Source organism: Heptranchias perlo, chromosome 22 (assembly GCF_035084215.1).
Source record: "Heptranchias perlo isolate sHepPer1 chromosome 22, sHepPer1.hap1, whole genome shotgun sequence".
NCBI lineage: Eukaryota > Metazoa > Chordata > Chondrichthyes > Hexanchiformes > Hexanchidae > Heptranchias > Heptranchias perlo.
Window position 1 is genome coordinate 14,069,329 of NC_090346.1, and position 16,593 is coordinate 14,085,921.

The following is a 16,593-nucleotide window of genomic DNA, read 5'->3' on the forward strand; positions in this document are numbered from 1 at the left end:
GCAGTTCAAGTAAAGCCTGCATCATCTGAACAATGGCCTACAGACAACCACAGTCACCAAAGCTTAACGGCAAGAATCACAAAAAAAAATTTAATTTAAAATCACAGGGAAAAAAAATTGAACAGGAACTTCATTACAACATTTTAAAAGCACATTGTCGATCCCCTATGGTGGGTGTAAAGACTCTGTCTTAAAATGGGACAAGAGGAACAATTTGAAGTATCTGCCATGTAAAGTTTGACGTAACCTTAAGGAGTTTCTTAAACAACATGTTAGCAATTCAATAACACTGCAATGCAGGGTAAATTAAAAAGTAATATTTGAAGAAGGAGGAAGCTGTACTGAAGGTTGGAAGGAACATGTATGCATTACTAAGAGGAGCCATACAAAACAAAGTTTTGTAAGAAGTTATGACAACAAGGAATTAAGCTATTAATCTAGGTGTGATTATAAGAATATTGAAGAAAGACAGTAACTAATCTACTTTGCAATAACCATTAAGTCTGCACTTTTTTTCTAAGAAAAGATGATCCTACATTGAAATCAATAAAACTAAGAGTGCATTATCTCTTGCTCAAGCTTCTCTGCTGGTTCCATCAGTCAATTTTTTAAATGTTATTTAGATTTTATTGCAGCAATTTTTAGTCAATTTTTCAGTATAATTAGCTCAAGCACTATTCTGGGGAGCATCCCAAAGTACCTTTGATCTAGCAATGATCCTGCATCCCAGTGACCATATTAATTGAGTTAACAGAACTTTAATATTAGGAAACAGCAACAGTAAAAATAAAAGCTGCAAGCAATTTTCCTATCAAGATACTTGGCAGAATGGAGTATTTTGTCAGTTCCTCAACAGGCAATGGCTACGGTTTGCAATCTGACATGGCGTGACATTTCATGATCTTTATATCACACAGCACCAGAAGTCTGCACACTAAGCAAGTCTGGACCTGCACCTAAAGTGCTGTATGCTGCAGGGCTACAGGCCGGGTGCTGGAAGGTGGGATTAGAATGGACACCTGGTTGTTCTTCGAGCCAGCCCGGACACGATGGGTCGAATAGCCCCCTTCTGTGCTGTATCTTTTCTATGGCTGTATGGTTCTAAGCACATGCATTCCACCGTGAAGGCCGATCTTGCCCAAAAACAGCACAATTTAAATTACAACAGTTAAGTTGGGGGGTGGGGGAGTGTGGGGGGAGGATGATGTTGCTAGGGTCTGAGGTAGGGTGCAATTGCAGAACTAAAGTTTTGAGCAGGCATAGAGGCTGGCTCATCACCAGAATCTGCTCATCAATTCATTTCCTGGGTGTTGATTTACCAGCTGATTTTCTCGAGGAGATTGCAGCTTCTCGACTTTATTTTTCAGTCTACAATTTTGCCAAGGAAATTATAGTATTGTAGTCCAGGCCTTTTTCAAGTCGCTCCACTGCTCAGGAAATCAGCTGAGAGAACTTGGGGCAGTGTCAGTGAAAGCAACTGTCAGTCACACCCACAATGTCAGGCTAGATTGTGAGTGAAGAGATGGAAACACAATTCTCCCAATTTTACCCATAACTGCCCCATGATTTTCAGCAAAATTTCCTGTGATAGATGACTACTCCTACTTATGTCCCTGCCTCTAAATTAGTCCCAGTCAACAGATACTAACGATCAGCTGAAGGATCGTCACAAACAGTAATTTATTGAAATAGGCCATTAAACCCACAAGGTGAACAGCTCCATTAACTTGATGCTGAAAAATGTCTCATGGTTCAGTGATCTCCACATTTCTGAATTCTGCAATTGGTACTGAGCTTATGACACATGGAAGGACGCAGCTTTGGTTTTACAACACGCCCTTTTTAGAAGAAAAAATTAATTTTAACTTCCATAGCTCTCCCAACTTCTTACCTCAGATTGTGTCTCATGTTGTACTACAGGAAACCTGATCTTCCAACTGGTTTCTGGACTTTTAGGCTAATGAATAAAATGTTTATACTACAAAGTATAGTCAGAAAAAGAGAGTAGCACAGTAATTTATTGTTTGACTGAAAGCAGGCAACAAGAGTTCACTGCAAAAGGTATTACAAGATCTCCAGTCTTACCAAACCATGGAGATCAAGAATAAAGCATGACAGTATTTTGTTTAGCAAGTAGAGAGTTTGTCCAATGAATAACTAAGCAAGAAAAAAAGAAAGAAAAACTTACATTTACATTAAAAAACGAAAACAGCAAATGCTGGAAATCTAAAATAAATCAAAAAATGTTGGACATAAACAGGCAGATCATGACCTTTTGGGCATGTGTACCCTTCATCAGAATTGAACAGAGATAAACTGGTGTTTTAGTAAAGTTGGGATAAGGGGGAAGGGGAGAAATCCAATAGATAGACCAACCACAGAGAGGGAGTTACTGTGTTAAATGACCTGCAAAGTGCTAAGTAGAAAACGGGAGGGAAAAATATGCTTGGTTGGGAATCATTTTATATATGGTAGAAATGATGGAAGGCGACCAGGAATGCAGAGGCTGGTGGGATGGAAGGTGCGGATAGAGGGAACCTGTTGTTACTTAGAGAGGAGGGGCATGTTGCAAGAACAGAGACCCAGGAAATGGGATGGACAGGGTCAAGGGTCCTGTTGGCAACTGTGATGGGGAAACCTTGGTTGAGGAAAAAGGTGGACATTGCAGAAGCTCAGGTTTGGAAGATGGAGTTATCAGAGTAAATACGACAGAGACAGAGGAACTGGGAGAAATGAATGGAGTCCTTACAGAAGGCAAGGGTGGGAAAAGCATAATCAAAATGGTTGTGGGAGTCAGTGGGCTTGTAATAGATGTTAGCGGAAAGCCCATTGCCAGTGATGGAGAGAGAGAGAAGTCCAGGAAGGGAAAGGATGAGTCAGTGATAAACCACGTGAAGATGAGGAATGGATAGAAATTGGAAGCACAGTTAATGAAATTCTCCAGATCAAGGCGAGAGGAGGAAATGGTACCAAGACATTCATCAATATAAAGGATGAGGAGGTTAGGGAGGGAGGGGGCCTGAGTAGGATTGCAACAGAGAGTGCTCCAAATATCCTACAAAAAAGCGGTCATGGCTCAGACCCATACAGATTCCCATAGCAACACCTTTCATCTGCATTTATATAGTGCCTTATCACATCTTCAGGATGTACCAAAGTGTTTCACAACCAATACTTTTGAAGTGCAATCACTGTTGTTAGGTGTCAGCCTTGGCTCAGTAGTAGCACTCTCACTTGAGTTAGGTGGTCATAGATTCAACCCCCACTTCAGAGATTTAAGCATATAATCTGGGCTGACACTTCAGTGCAATACTTTATACCATGCTTAAAACAGTGTCCTTGATGCCAGACATCTCACCTCTTTAGTCCCATTCACTTTTCCTGCACTAAAATCCCCAACAACTTTTGTCATTTCTCCCGCTGACAGGAAACCTTGAACTCTCCAAGGCTTTGCATGATCCATTTCTTCTTGGCAGAAAATCTCTAACCACAAAAGTTTCTCTTCAGTTAGGCTGATTCAGCAACATGTTAGAATAAAAATCAGCATTTTGGAAACTCAAAAGCTGATGTTAACTCCCTTGCCTTCTGTAGCATCATCTCTAATTGGCAATTTAAAAAGCTTCTATACCAAACCATCCCATCACTCCTATAATTTCCAAATTACAGGCCGCCAACAGCATACATCCTATTATTATGCTACCTTTCCCCTTTGGGAAGGCAGGACTCCATCATTACCACACCATAGTTAGGAGAGAGAGGATTTGTTTCTCTTTCAATAATTTGGCTCCATGTGTCTATGGTGGTAAAATCTGTGTCTAACCCGCCCCTCCCTATAAAGGGGCTGTAAAATGTGAGTGGTTTATTTGCTTCTCATTGTCACCCTCTCCACCCAATGTTAGCTTGAATGAATGGGTAACATGACTAAAGAAACTCAACTCGTTAAAATGAGATGCATAACACATTGTGTTTGTTGGTTCTCTGGGGATTTTTGCTGCAGCAAGGTCCATTCTATATTTCTTAGCACCACAAAAATTCAATAAATTTTACAATTTTTCTCATGTCACCAAACAATTAATGTGGTCTCTCTATCCAGAATGGCTATAAATTTACACCACAGCAAAACTTGCTGCAGGGCAAGATTTTAAAAAATGGATGATATCTCATTAATAAATGAATCTGTGGAAATGCGATTTTAAGTAAGGAATTTCTCAGTATGCTCAAAGGGATGGTAACTGTCTGAAATCGATGTCCATTGATTTTACCTACAAATACTCATGGTGAAATACAGTTCCAACTGATTTGATTAAATGAATACAGAAACATTCTTTTATCACAGTACTTCAAATCAAAGATAGACTTTCAAAATATCAATGACCTATTTGTTTAGGTAGATCACTCTTGCATTATGGGTTTGAACTAGGACAGTTTTACCCCAAAATGCGTACTCAGAAGTTCTGGTTGTCTTGTGAACTGTGAGTAACGCTAGGGCATTAACACAGTGTTTTTTTTCCTGCCATGACCAACAACCTTGACATAACTGGTGATCTGAATGTGTTATTCACATCTGTCACCGCTAATATTTCCGGGGTCTAGAAGTGAAGAGGCATGCATGAAAACATTGTAAAAATTTAACAAGCCATTCCAGGTGTAGCTACAAAGACTGATCTACTGCTCCTGTGGATTATCAATATTGCCACTTGCATGGCAATAGCATGAATCTGAAAACAGATGTTTAAATCAGAAAAGTAGTTACTTCTACTACCACTAGTATGCAGAGCAAAAATATTTAGAGGTACCGCCCGAATGGAAAATGGACTATGGTAAGCAATAATTTAGTAACTATCAAAGAAGCGGAGAAACAAAATATTTGGATAATATTTTGTACTCAAGGTGAATGATATTAACTTTGAGAAACTGAACACCCAGTGTCAGCATCAAGCACTCCCTAACCATGATGTAACAGCCACCTGCAGAGTAAAGTTCTCTGTTCTGCCCCAACAACATACCTTAAGCCCCATAAAACTTCCATTTCCCAAACTCTTCATTATTTTGTCCTCAAATTAATGAGATTCCCAAATTTAATGCCACTTAAGGACAACTCTATACTGCAGATCCACCAGACCCAGTAGGAATTGGGTAAAGGCTACATCCACTCTGGGCTGGACTGAAAAACAAGTACTGGAAGTGAAAGAATAGTGAGCTGACCCACTGTGCGACCCAGTCCCATCGGGGGCAAGGGAAGGGGGAACTGGGAAAACAGATATAGACGACAAAAAGAGAGGAATTAGGAGGGAAAGGAAAGTCTATCCATCCTCAGGATCCGCCAAAGTGCTTCACAGCCAATTAATTACTTCTGAACTGTAGTCACTGCTGTTTTATAGGCAAACACAACAACCACAAGGATTACAAGGAAATTATAACAAAGTATTTTCAGAGAGTAGATTCTAGCTAGCCTTGTAGCGATGAAAGAAAAATAACACATCATTCAAGAAAGAAAACAGATTTGCACTTATACGCCCCCTTAGCATGCCTCTGAAAAACGTTCAAATTAATTTTTGCATGATAGTCACTTTCATTTGGTAAACACAGCAGCCGATTTTGCACAGCAAGATCCCACAAACATCAATGAATGAATGAATGACCAATTAGATTTGGGGTGTTTCGTGATGTTGGTGAAGGGAACAATATTGGCCAGGACAGTTGTAGGTCAAATTTAGAGCTTTCTATTCTGAGCAAGGTCTTTCTATAAACAAGAGACTTTTTCTTTTGAAAAACTTCGAATCAGCTGTGGAAACACAGAATAAAACTGAGTTGCTGTATAGAAGCTCCTATATAAAAGAGTGCATTATTTGACTTCTCCATTAGAAGGGGAGTCAATCAGCAATATGCGTTATTCCATAAACTTTAATATATCCAGAAGTATTATAATGATGAGCCGTTCGGCTCAATTTCAAGAAGGATTTGTTTTAATGAATAGCTGAGATAAAAGATTAAGTGCCTTTTTGATGTATTTTAAACAAAAATTAATATTAAAAATTTTGAACCGTATAACCCAAACTAAATCCTGTAGGGAAAATCAGCCATTAAAATGATAAGCCAACACACCCAGAATGTTATAATCAGGAAATTAGAGAACAACATTTGAGATCCAACAGTTATTAGCATTTTACTAAACCAGCTAGTGGAACAGCCAACAGTAAAATCATGAATGTGTTACTGGTCTGTGCTGTTTTCTAAAGCACTAAAACTAAAGCCTGACTGATTAGCAGTAACTAACAAAAGACTTTTTAAAAAAGAAGTTAAGCATGAAGTTCAGGAACACTGGCCCTTTTTTGTTATTAAGGTTGGAGGAAGATGGTGATCACTGCACAAATTAGCAAACCAGGTTTTCAGTTCAACAAAGCCACGTCTGACACTTCAGCCCACAAACCGTTATTCTTATAGTGTTCAAGTTTTAAACTTTTCCTCTGTGGCCAAGCAAGACCTTTTTATTCCATGCAGATCTGCTCATTAGCCCAGCCTTATTTGCACCTGTCAATATGAACAAGTTCCCTTTAATTAGTACTGGTGCCAATCTCTCTCATGAGGCACCTACTTCATAGCAAGTAGTTCACATCCTGCTCATCTGTCTATTTTATTTTCATATTGAGAAGTCAGCTTTCTTTGTCAAGTTAACAAACTCTCCTGCTGTCCATATGCTCAAATCCACAACAAGTGAAAATAGATTCAGGACCAACACTCATCCCGGCTCCCAGAATTGCTTGTGTCATACATTTATTCATTTTTTTTTAACCAAACCAAATTGGCGGCAACGCCTTCCTACTTCACTTACATAAATCTATGTACATGTTTGCACAGAAAGTCTCCAAGACAGCAATAACCTGTATTTAGATTTGCATTGCCACTTCCATCCTTGTGTAATCAATAAAACTTCACTGCTTTGATGACAATCTATGAATAAAAACTACATGAAATTACTGTAGCTTAATGAAGATTAAAAGTTTACCAAAAAATTCAGCAATAAAAATAGAGGTTGCACAGCAAGGATTAGGTGGTTGCTATAAATAATCAATTAAGCAAACTGACTTCATAACCCACTACCAATGATGACACAAAAGTATTGTAAAGTCAAGATTGAGTTTAATATTCGTAGTAAATATTCAATGAATTCCTTTTAATACTGATCAATTAATCTTAGCATTCATTTTCAGGCTGAGCACATAGCCAACTTGGCCAGAAATTTAAATTCCAAGTCTGGAAACACTTTCCTTGTTTGGGGAATATAGGATCAAAACATTTAATCTGAGGGGAAGAGAATGACACAAAAGGGTCACTCTGAGTTGCCAGATGCAGAGCAAATCAAGGCAGAAGCCTAGAGAAAGGTTGCCTGCCCAAAGATAAGCCTACAAGTCAATGCCCTAGCAGGTAGGGTGATCCTTGCTGGACAAGCAGTGGGAAGTATGTACTACCAAGCTGTGTGATTTCAGCTGGTTAAACTTCAGTGCACAATTGCAGAATCCTATAGCCTTGGCTCTTGCCAATCTGCACCAAAGTTCTTCGATTTTAGGCAAGTTGGGTGTGAACTTATGGGTAAAAGAGCATGCACTCAGTCTTATTTACTCTCTGGTCACCATTTACACCAGCTTTAAACAATCTTCAAATGAGGCAGAAAAGCGAAGACTTTTCCCAAAGCAAAGGGAGGTGGGGAGGGGAGGGGAGGGATGGGGAATGAGAGGGGGAAGAGAAGGAAATCAACTTTAATAAAATCAGTGAGCAAGTTACCTTAGCCTGGTCACACACCCACTATTGCCAAATCAAGAGAAGCACTGGCAGATGTCAGAGCGGGTCACCTGCCAACTCTCAGTTAGAGAAAAAAAAAGAAACAGAAAGAAAATGTTTTTAAAAATTTTTTTTTAATTTTTAAATCTCCAATAATTAAAACCTGAAGAAATGAGACTCCACATTTGTAAAAGTTAATTTTCAGTGCCAGAGATTGACTGGCAGTAGTTAATACTTATCACATCGTTAAAAGGTACTCAGACTGAAATGGACAAATCCTAGCTTTGTGTGACGAGTTTATCTACCACACAAGTACAGAAACTTCACGCCATTCAATGCATTTGAATGGTGAGTCAGGCAGCGAGATGCTGTTTTCGCGAAGCTAACGGCGGAGCAGCGCACCTCGGACAGCAACTTTCGGATTTTCGCATTTAACTGTGCATCTGCCCTCACCTGAAGTTGCTGTGCGACTTGCGCATAAATAACAGAGTGGCATTAGCCTCGCTGTTATTTTGACAGCAAGTTCTGAGCCATTATATACACACAGATATAAAATAGTTAGATTGGAGAGTAGAACACATTTAAGGCTTGAGCAAAACCCAACCCATTAATGAACCTCACCCTAAACTCTGAATCACGTTAAAATCCTTACCTCACTTCAACAAAATTTCACTCCGTTCTACAGGGACTTACTTCTGCTACTTAGGAGTAGTTAGTTTTATAAATCGTACCAGTGGCAATCTAACATCAGCAGTGGCTGTGGCTATGACACATTGGGAGGGTACAGTAGCAGTTACAACATACTTATTTTGTACATCACAACACATGACAGGTAGGACCGGTCACATTGCTGCCCTGCAAAGTTAAAAGAAAATACAATGCAGAATCAATGATGATTTGAAGTGTATGACAAGCTATTAAGGCACTTGATGAATTTATGTGACATCAGAAAACTCAAACGCAAAGCATAAATGGTTTCCAGAGATCAAAATTCCCATATTTTTGACTGGCATGCTCCTGTACCTATTACATGCTTCATTTATTAGTCTAAAGGGGAAGTCTTTTGAAGCTTTTCCCACATTCATCATTAAAAGAGACTGAAGCAGCAAATTTAAAATTGTACACACTTCATCACTTGGTGACTGCTAACACATGTTTTCTTGATGGGGAGGGATATTTCACCTCCCTCCTTTTCCCCCTCCCCAGAAAATGTTGAAGTTTATATTAAAAATAGTGCAATCAGGTTAATTTTAGAACACTATTTTTGTTTCACAGTTGATAGGTGTCAATGTATGAGAGTCTGGTCATTACAGGACCTTGAATCAGCCTTTCAGTGTTCTAAGAGCAGAAAGCATTTTTGTCAATTGGCTGAAAATGAGCAGGGACATGAACACTTTATAGTCATAAACAATAAATATGAAATGAAGGGTCAAGTTTTATTGACGTTTCAAAAAAAATCAACAATGAATTACAAAGAAACTACAAATACTTTTAACTATACACTAAGAACAAAAAGACCTAAATCTCCCTCTCCCATCTCTATCTCATTCCCTTCCACTCTCACTTCCTCATGAAAGGACGGCTGTCTGTTTTATTGCAGCTGATACGTGTTCTTTACATTAGTCAACATCTTTCCAATGGGTAAGCACTTCAACCCAGGAGAACTAGTTGTTCACTTTTACTATGGATATGCACCCCATATTATAGACTGGAATTATAGCCAGGTATAACTGGGGCTCCACCAGCACCAAATACAATTAAAACTCCTCAACAACAACACAGCTTCCACAAAACGCAGTGCAGTTACACCATTTCCACAAACATCTCCTGGATCCTGGCTTTTGGACTCAACGGGCACTACCTTGCGACCAGCACCTTCATTCACCCTCTGCAAAATAAACATACACAATTGCATCTACTGAATACTTCTGTTTATGCCCCGACCATTACCCCAATTACAGTGAGTATTTCCATGTGGCTCAGTGGCAAATACAAAGAAGGGTGTTTTGCAACATTATATTCCTGGTCTTGTTTCATAATGGTATCAGGTGATGGGGGGGATAAAATGCTGTTTTAAAATTCCACATAAATAGCCAGACTGACAGTCGATTCATATGATCCCAAAACCTAGGAGCAAAACTAGAGAGGTATATAACTGCCAGCTGGACCCCAGAGTTTCATTAGTCTCTCATGCATCCATTTGTTCTTAAAACCTACACTGAATTTCACAGAAACTGTATGTATCTTTGGTTAATCTTTGCTGCTGGCAGCAGCAAATCATGGTAGACACATACAACATTGCACTCTGTGTTGTGATATAATGATGTCTACACTAAAGGATTAGTGGCACTAATGTAATCATTTCAAGGTTACTGAGTGATAAACCAGTTGATTATGTGTATACTATTTCTTTACAGTACAGAAACCAAACACAAAGAGCCAGGCAAAGAGCAAAATGATTACATGTATTAAAATTAGCCCAAAAGACTGCTTTTGTTCTGAAGTGTCCTACCCAAAACACTAACCTACCTTTCCTTCTAGCTACTGACTGAGCTGCTGTGTTCACTGTGTTCTACAGGTTTATCCTGTATGTTTCTGTATCCCTTACCCAACATTGCCTGTTGGATTAGCACTGACTTGATTTAACAAAAAGAATCATTGCACATCAGATGTTCCATGTAGCAGGTCTTTTTTTTAAAAAAATGCCTCTTACACCTGTAAGCATACATCCATTATAGAAAACAGCCATTTCAGATTGCACCCATCTCTCAGTCACTCTTGATCAAACATTCATTCAACCACTGTTTAAAAAAAATTCATTCTAAATCGCCATTTCTACCTTCCATTGTGTATGTAATGATTCAGGTGTAATTATGTTAAATGGCCCACTTCAAAATTTAATTTCAATTCACAGAATTAATCCGATGTTGAGAGCACAGATGTGAAATTACAACAAGGAGACAATGGCTTTTAAACAAGTCTTTCTGTACGTCATTGATGTAAAAATAATTTGCCAATAACTGTAACTTGCTGCAGCTGCACTTCCTTCATTTTTCTTCCCATCCCTGCAATTGCAGATTAGAAATGAGAAAGAAATAAAAACAAATTGGAAAGAGCTGCTCTAACAAAGAAACAGCTGCATTCCTTAAAAAGGTGCTGAACCCAAATTCTTATTCTAAAAAAGGGCTGATTTCCCCATTATATAAATGGAAAGATAATTACTGAACTGAATATTTAAAACTCTTTGTGCAACTCATCAATTTGCACTGAAAGAATGTGATTTCTGGTAAATTGTGAGCAATGTTTTTCGTTAAGATATCACTTACAGCTCCATGCAAGATTTTGATTTAAAAATTAAAAAGTATTTAATTTCTACACCCTTCGCAGCAATTTCATTTTCTATAGATTGATTTTTTTTTTCTTGGGATGCGAGCATCATTTTTATTTGGGTAGAATGGGAGTGTAAGCAAGATGGTGGTATCAGATTCATACTCAATAGATTACAGACCGTTACAAGAACAAAAAGAGGCATTTATATCATGCCTTTAATGTAGAAAACGTCCCAGCAGTTACTTGACTGGCAGAATGGGGTGGGGGTGAGGACAACAAGAAAATTGAGGACGAGGACAAGGATTTTAAATTCAATGCACTGGTGAGCTAGGAGCCAAATATAGGTCACCCAACCTGTAAAACAGAGGTCAGGCATTTTCTTGCAGGAGGGGTACGCAAACCTTCAGCTGGTCACACGCCAAATTTGGCATAGGACTGGAAATGGGTTAATCACCCTCTCCAAAGTCATGATAGTACATGAGAGGCTGGCGTTGATGGTGCAGGAAGCAGGAAGATCCATTGCTGGAGATGCATTAGCTGTGATCCCCATTCTCTCTCACCCTTTCATCAGTAAGGAATCTTACAACGCCAGGTTATAGTCCAACAGTTTTATTTGAAAATCACAAGCTTTCGGAGGCTTTCTCCTTCGTCAGGTGATGAAGGAGAAAGCCTCCGAAAGCTTGTGATTTTCAAATAAAACTGTTGGACTATAACCTAGTGTTGTAAGATTCCTTACATTTGTCCACCCCAGTCCATCACCGGCATCTCCACATCATGCCTTTCATCAGTAGAGAAGGCAACTTATAGCAATACAACTATGCAACCTTAACTTTCCCACATTCTGCTGAACATGACAAATTTGTATCCTTTCAATAACCTCTGACTCAATAGTGTATCTTTTATTAAACAATTGGACTAAACTTTCCTTTTCTAAAAGTTAAAAAGTTCAAAATCCTGACTCTGCAACTGAAAATTGTCCAATTAGGAACATAGGAACAGGAGTAGGCCATTTAGCCCCTCGAGCCTGTTCTGCCCTACAATGAGATCATGGCTGATATGTGACATAACTCCATATACCCGCCTTAACCAAAGGTATTGAGGGATATGGGGCTAACAAAAACCTATCAATCTGAGATTTAAAATTAACAATTGAGCTAGCATCAATTGCCATTTGCGAAACAGAGTTCCAAACTTCTACCAGGCTTTGCATGTAGTAGTGTTTCCTAACTTCACTCCTGAAAGTCCTGGCTCTAATTTTTAGGTTATGTCCCCTAGTTCTTGACTTCCCAACCAGCGGAAATAGTTTCTCTCTATCTATCCTATCAGTTCCCCTTAATATCTTGAAAGCTTCAAACTTAATCTTCTAAATTCCAGGGAATACAACCCTAGTTTGTGTGATCTCTCCTCGTAATTTAACCCTTGGAGTCCAGGTATCATTGTAGTAAATCCACGCTGCATTCCCTCCAAGGCCAATATATCCTTCCTAAGGTGCAGTGCCCAGAAATGAGCACAATACTCCAGGTGTGGTCTAACCGGGGTTTTGTATAGCTTAGGCATAACTTCTACCCCCTTGTATTCTAGTCCTCTAGATATAAAGGCCAGCTCCCTTTTTGTATTAATTATTCAACCCACATGAACTGGAGAGTGCAGCTGAGGTTCAACCCAGAAAAACAGTGATGCAATCCATTGATAAGCATCAAGGTGCATAACAAATTGGAAAATATGATTTAAAATATACATTCACGGCCTATAAAACCTCTTGATGTTATAAATTTGAATGAGAAGCAGCTCCAAAGTTCTATGGCATAAAGTAACTGGATAGGAGGTCACACCCAAGCTGTCAAACAGGAGCCAGACACTTCGTTGCAGGAAGGGGAATCCAAATCCTTCAGCTGGTCAAAGACCAGATTTGACATTGGACTGGAAATGGGCCATTCACCCACTCCTTCTCCCAAGCTAGAGTAAAAATGGCAATGAGACACCAAAGAGAGGAGTGGAGGAATAAAAATTACTTTTCTTTTAAATATATATATTTTCAGGTGAACCTTTATGTGCAAAGTGAGAGGTGTCCATGGCAGGGAATAGGTGGAACACTTTCTCTTTTTGGCACCCAGCGTCAGCACTCTGAAGAAGTGTAAATTAGAGTTACATTAAGTCTTCTCTAATCTGCCACAATACTGCACTTCAACTACAATCTCAATAGGGCATCCCCACTGCATCAGTATTTCAATTTCCATAACAGCCATGCTTGTATCCTCTGAGTGAGAACTCCTGGTTTTAATATTAATTTGTGCTAAATTGTGGATAGTCTTGTGCCAAAGCCAAGTAGGAGCACAAGGAAGTTAATTTCACTTAGGACTCTTACAAGCAGAGAAGAGAGCCTCTCATCTCTTCAGTCTGGGTGGATTTAAGATCAAGTCCAGTCTGTTTCTAACCCACTGTGCCACCCAATCCCTAATTCACAGTGTGCGTGTCTGAAATTTTGATTACATTCAATCCTCAGATTGTTAAAGCCACTTCAAACTAAACTATTTGGAAAACATATGAGAAGCATCTACATTGGGTTTGAAAGGCTGTCTTCCCCACAGGCGTCTCATGACATATACTGGAATGAAACAACTACCACTCGCCAAGTAGCCTGCGGTGAGTTTGCTTCTAGCTTCAATGAACAAAACCAAAAAAAAACAAAAGCAATTTGCAAGCTGACAAGTAGCATCAGTTTCCTTTTCTGATTGCATGCTGTATCTTATCCTTTGCCGCCTGTTACAGTTTTCCCTTACTTAAGATTCATTTCCTCTGCTTGCAATGCAAGGACATTTTTTGGTAAGCTGAAATTCAGGGACACCTAAACAAAAAAAAACTGCTACCGAGATGCAGCCAGAAACTTTGAAAAGACAAATTTCCAGTTCTGAATTTGAGGGTTTAGGGTATATTATGCATGCTCACAAGCACTACTAACTCAAAAGAAAATACTACTTCCCCTCAGGCCATCTAAAACATTAAAAACTCCTTCACTAGGAAGCACAGAACAACAAAGATATCAATGCAGCCAGCGATAGAATCCATAACGAGCAAGGTTTCAATTTAAAAATATATTACAAGGGGTTAAGCCTGCAAACTGAAAGCAGTGCAGAAACAGTGCTACCCCCTGCTTTCTTTCACAGTACATAGCATCCCAAATGGAGAGATGTATAATAATACTTCATCGTGAAATTACCACAGCTGTCGTAACTGTCAACTGGGTTTGTTGCAAGTCGTGCAGTCACACGATTTCATACTCCAGTGAAACTAATTTTTCAATGGCTCAACTACATCTTCAGTCTATTTATTTGAGAAGAAACAAAATAATGAATGGTCAAAACAGTATTTTCTTTTTAAAACATACTAGCAAACCTTCTATGGCACAACTCACGCTAGGTCACAGGATACACTGCTTCATAGGGACAAGAGCATTGCATCAGTACTGTTTAATTCCAATTGCTTAATTTGAATTATTGAATCCTTTGAATTATCAGGAGTATTCAGAATAGTCTGAATCCGGAGTCAGGGCCTAAGCTAACACCAGAGCAACACAGAGACACTTCCTGACGAGGGGATTATCATTCTGCTTCATCAGGGCCTTGACTTTTAAATCAAAGGACACAAGATTAGCATTGATGCAAATTGGAATCTACTTTGCGCTGACGCTAAATATGTAGTGTTAATGCACCCTTAAGAGTGCGTCTTAGCATTTAATTACTTACCTTTCTGGAGCCAGTTTCCACAATGTAGCAGTGGGAGGTACTCCACAGAACTAAAGCACCAAAGGCACATTTCATCAGAGACTCAGTTAAAAGACTCGGAATAGGACACCAAGATTTTGGACTTTTAATTATTTGCTGGATAGTTTGAAATATTATGTAAATCAAGCATTGGATTGCTGATTACTGTATTCTTTTGCTTCATTGCAATTCTAAATTCTTATAAATAAATTCAACTACTAGTTTTATCCCACCTATGATGAACTTTCATTGCACTTTGCTAAAACAGTAATTTTTTCAGTGAAACTCCCTCTTGCTTCCAGCCAAACCTATGCATTAAATACACTGGGAAATTGGGGATGGGAGTAATGGGGTATGGTTGGCAGCACTAAAAATCACCCCCCCCCCCAACCGCCACTCCAGATGCGAGAGACAGCGTAAAACCAGCATGCCTCAGGCTTTTATGTTTACAAACAGGGTGCAAAAAAGCTACCGAGGCTTTTAAACACTTCATCAACGCAAGGCCAGAAATGAAATGAGAATAGCATTTGGGGATTTCAGATCTTCTCTCTAATCTAATCCAATCCAACTTGGGGGGGGTGGGGGGGTGGGGAAGAAGTGGTGGAACACATTGGCAGTGTACCCTGGAGTGGCACACTGCCAATGTACTCTTCAGTGGAAGAGATAGAAGAAGGAAAAGTTATCCCAGGTCATTCTCACACCTCCTGACAACCCATCCACAGCAGTACTGGTGGAAAGTCTTGGAGCAGCTTGCTCACCCACCCTCAACTGCTATGTCGCCTCCAGTGGCCGTTGAAAAAAGGAGAAAATAAGTGGAAATAAAAAAATTGTGTTCCCAAATAGCAAACAGTTTCAGAGAAGCCACGACGCAATACCAAAATCTTCAATGTCATTGACCTGAAATGTTAACTCTGTTTCTCTCTCCACAGACGCAGCCTGACCTGCTGCGTATTTACAGCATTTTCTGTTTTTATTTCAGATTTCCAGCACCCGCAGTATTTTGCTTTTGTCTTCAGTTCCTACATCAGGAGAAGCTTAATTACTGAGTGTCATGTCACCTCTACACTTTTTTTTTTAAGAAAAAAGCAAAAACCTATCAACATTTTCTCAGACTATATATTAAAGAACATTTAATGTCTGGCACTGAGTTTGCAGCAGTAATTCAATGTTGAGGTTCTGCTGACGTTCATAAACCACTCAAGCTCTGCTCTTGCCGTTTATTATACCAGAATTGCTCAATTAAACGACTGCCTTGAATCTCACTGCCAGACATCCATTATCCAACATTATAGGTACTATTTACTGTGGCATTAAGAATGTAGGATTTCTTTTCAGAGGTAAGAGAATTTTTAAACTTTTATTTTAAATGTTCTTTTTTTCCTTCAAATTTTCTCCCTCCTTTCCTAAAAGCACCTACACGCGTTACTGTATCATTTTTTTAAAAAGGTAGGAGGAGAAAGAAGTTTTGTTTTTATTCTATCCCTTAATGTGTGGGAAAAATGATTATACTGAGTGCTGACTAGATCATCACAAAGATTGTCAGCGTGATATGTGAGGAAGCAATGCTAACTCACACAGCTAAAATAACAAGATTGCTGAGTTAACTTTTTCTCAGTTCTGATAATCCAGCTCACATACACCGTCAGACTCAGTAACTCCCTCAAGCCTATTCCCTTGAGGTCATCAGCAGTTAGCATTTAAACAAAAAGAAAGATTCCTCATT

At 39.1% G+C, this 16,593-nt stretch overlaps 1 protein-coding gene across 3 annotated transcripts in view; it reads right to left on the reverse strand.

The window, feature by feature from the left end:
* mad1l1 (mitotic arrest deficient 1 like 1) overlaps positions 1–16,593 on the reverse strand; it is a 730,635-nt gene that overhangs the window by 599,764 nt on the left and 114,278 nt on the right. The window lies entirely within an intron of this gene.